The sequence below is a fragment of the Chrysochloris asiatica genome, unplaced genomic scaffold (assembly GCF_000296735.1).
Source record: "Chrysochloris asiatica unplaced genomic scaffold, ChrAsi1.0 scaffold00002, whole genome shotgun sequence".
NCBI classification, from domain to species: domain Eukaryota; kingdom Metazoa; phylum Chordata; class Mammalia; order Afrosoricida; family Chrysochloridae; genus Chrysochloris; species Chrysochloris asiatica.
The window spans coordinates 25,475,213-25,479,312 of NW_006408520.1; positions in this window are offsets into that span (position 1 = coordinate 25,475,213).

The window sequence follows — 4,100 nt, forward strand, 5'->3', positions numbered from 1 at the left end:
GGAAGCAGCAGTCAAGAGATCAGATGACGTATTGCATTAGGCAAAACAGCTGCAAATGAACTTTTTAAAGTGTTGAAGAGCAAAGATGTCAGCTTGAGGACTAAGCTGCACCTGACCCAAGCCATGGTATTTTCAATAACCTCATATGGATGCAAAAGCTGAGCAGTGGATAAGGAAGATCGTAGAATAATTGATGCCTTTGAATTGTGGTGTTGGAGGAGAATACTAAAAGTGCCATGGGCTGCCAAAAGAACCGATAGATCTTTTTTGGAAAAAGTGCAGCCAGAGCTCTCCTTAGAGGCCAAGATTGCCAAACTTCGTCTCTCATACTTTGGACATATTTTCAGGAGGGAAAAAGTCTCTAGAGAAGGATATCATGCTTGTTAAGATGGAGGGACAAAGAAAAAGAGGAAGACCCCCAACGAGATGGAATGGCCAGGTGGCAGTATTGATGAACTCAAATGTGGCAACAGTAGTGAGGTTGGCCCAGGATCGGACATTATTTCATTCTGCTGTGCATAGGGTCGCTATGAGTCGGTTCCGACTTGATGTCACCTAAGAATAACAACAATATGTTAGGTGTTTAATATACCTTACTAACTCCCTGGTGGTGAGGAGTACTGGTATGGCGCTGTAGGATAAGCACTGAACTGCTAATCACAAGGTCAGCTCTCAAACCCACTTGATGGTCCTCCGAAGTCCTACACAGGATGGCTATGAGCCAGAACTGATTCAGTAGCACTTACCAATAATAACAACTGAGTGATGCACACGGTTTGCACTGGACTACTAGCCTAAAGGCTTGTGGCTCAAACTTAACCAACATCTATGCCAAAGAAAAGCCTGGTGATTGTCTGTAAAGATTATAGCTAAAAAGATCCTATGGTGCCCAGTTCTATACTATACCACATGAGGTTGCCTTAAGTGTAAACAATTCTTTAGCAACTTAAAAACTATATATTATGTATCTATACGTGTCCTGGTGTGGTGCTGTGGGTTAATGGGCTGGGCTGCAAAGTCATTTGAACTGCAAAGTCAGGGGTTCAAACTCACCAGTCACTCCTCAAAAACCGTATACAGGATTGCTATGGGTTGGAAGTGACTTTACAGCACTTAACAACAATAGGTATTTTTATGGAGTTCTAGTAGCGTAGTGGTTCTGAGTCAGAATGCTTTCCTAAAGGTGAACAGTTTAAAATGATCAGCTGTTATGTGAGAGAAAGATGAGGCTTTCTGCTCCGGTAAAGGTTTACAGCCTTAGAAACCCTACACAGAGTTGGTAAAGAGTTGAAATTGACTCCGCAACAAAACGCCACCACTACCACTACCATAGGTATTTTATGATTAATGAAAAAATACTTTGAAAATAGAAAAGAATAAAAAATAAATCAACAAGTAAAAAATTAGGAGCCCTCATAGTGTAGTGGATTACGAGCTGGGATGCTAACTGAAAGGTCAGCAGTTCGAGTCCACCAGTTACTCTGCAGAAAATAGATGACGCTTTGTACTCCCATAATGATTTATAGCCTCAGAAATCCTATACAGGTTTGCTATGAATTGAAACCGACTTTATGGCATACAACCACCACCACCAAGTAAAAATTTAGAAAACAAAACTTTCATTTTCTCTGAAACAGTGTTCCTAAGAGACATGGTTTTGAAATTCTTTCAATCTACTATTGTTTTATTAACGTTCACTCAGGTGTTCATTTTATTGTGAGGAACAAGGCACCTAAACCCACTGTGAAAGACGGACTAAGCTGGGCTTCCAAAGAAGCAGGATGTTGAGTGTTGAGCAGGCTTTCCACCAGTCTCACGCACATACTGGTGTCCTGATTCAGTATAAAACATGCTTTTCAGTTTCATTCCAACCCTCAACTGAACAACTATAACAACAGGTTTACTTTTCATTCTACTAAATAACTAACAACACACTCCTAACTGAAAACTCCACACTGATGGTGTGGTGGGCTCAACACAGAGAAGAGGTTGGTGGCTGGATTATGTCTGACCCTCTCCATTAGCCATTTTCAGACTGTCCTCTGCTTGGCACTGGAAAAAGAGACAAAAGGTGGTCCTTATCCTACAGATAATTTAAATCATAAAAAATGTTTGGTGCTTATTTTATTTGTTGTATTTAATATTCCAACGATTCTGCAAAGCTGTATTTCGTATGACATAAAATAGGACTTGTCTATAATGGCATCTCCTCCTTTCTCTTGGGATAGTTTGTGTGTGTGTGTGTTTGTGTGTGTGTTTATACTAGAAAGTTTAGATAAAGGATTCTGGCCTGACAGTCTCTAAAGAAACACTTTGGAAGAGAAATGGGGAAATGAACCCTGTCCAGTTTTAAAAACCAAACCAGTTTTCTTTGAGTACAGTCTAAGTTATGGAAAACACATATTGACCAAAGCAGAATGTTTGTTGCATGAAAACAATAGCTATATTTCAGAAAGTTTGCCTAGCCTTTCTCTGGGCCACCTCTAGGTGGATTAGAACTTCCAACATTTTCATTAGCAGTTGAGTTCCTTTAACTGTTTGTACCACCCAGGAACTTTTTCCAGTTTATACACAAGGGAATTCACCGTTATTTGCACTTACACTGTATGTAGTTCATAAATTGACTCAACTCTCCCTCAATTATTTTTTGACTGCCTGGTGTGGCGCTGTGGGTTAATGTGCCACACACTGCAAAGCCATTTAAACAGCAAGGTTGGTGGTTCAAGCTCACCAGCAGCTCCTTGGAAACCCTATCTACGGTCACTATGGGTCAGAACCAACTTGATGGTAGTTAGCCACAACAAAAATACAAACAAAGACTTCTGGTGTGGCGCTGTAGGATAAACACAGTATTATATACTACTGTTCTATATATGCTGTAGACTTCAAAGTTGGTTTGAACCACACTGTCAGCAGTTTAAGCTCACCATCCTATACAGATTTTCTATGGGTTGGAACCAACTTGATGACACTAAAAGCAACAACAATAGACCACAAGGTTGGCAGTTCAAGCCCACCAGCTGCTATGAATCAGAATTGACTCTATGACACTTACTTAACAACAAAAACAAAAAGGATTTTATTGGTCAGACCAAAAAAGCCAGCTGTTTTCTTAGCACTAGTCAAAGTAGCTCTGCCCTGCTTTCACTTTCAGTCTCAATTATTGTTGTTGTTAGGTGCCTTAGAGTCAGTTAAGACTTATATTGCTTGTCCCTGTGCCAACCTCACAATTGTAAAGAAAAGTGGGAAAGAGCCTTGCACCATATCAGCTGCAAAATATTAACAAGAAGATCTTCAAAAGTTAGTGAAGCAAGGGAAGATTCTATTAGTTTGGTCCAATTTCTTTAAGCATCAAGCCAGGAGTGCAGAGTTGGGTATAATCCCAAACTTTTGGTAAACTGATTGGTCATTTTAGGATCTGAGTTTATTTTCTCAGAAGCTTGGGAAAAAATGTTAACTATAGATCAGCCTTTGAACTGTCCAGTTATTCTGCAGGAGTACAAATTTTTCTTTGTGACTGTGATACTGATTCATATTTCATACATTCCATGATCTGGTCATTAATGAATGATTATAGTTGTTGCTCTTCATTTTGAATTGTGCATCATCATCAAAGGAAGGTCCCAAAAGCTTTACTCCGTTTGTGTCATCATGGTCAACTCTATTTTGAGGAGGCTACTCTTCAAATATCATGTTTGGTAAGGTGGAGGGTCAGATGAAAAGAGGAAGACCCCCAATGAGATGGATTGGCCAAGTGGCAGCATTGATGGACTCAAGCGTGGCAAGAGTAGTGAGGTTGGCCCAGGATCCGGCAGTGTTTCGTTCTGCTCTGTGTAAGGTCGCTATGGGTCGGTACTGACTCGATGGCACCTAACAACAGCAACAAAAACTCTTCCCGTATCACATTTTGAATGTCTTCCAACCTGAGGGGCTTACCTTGCAGCACTATATCTGACAATGTTCTGTTGCTATTCATAAGGTTTTCAGAGACTAGCCATTCAAATATAGTCTGCCTCTCCTTCTTCCTAGTCAGTCTTTGTTTGGAAGCTCTGCTGAAACTTGTCCACAATTTGTGACCCTTGTTGTTGTTGTTAAGTGCC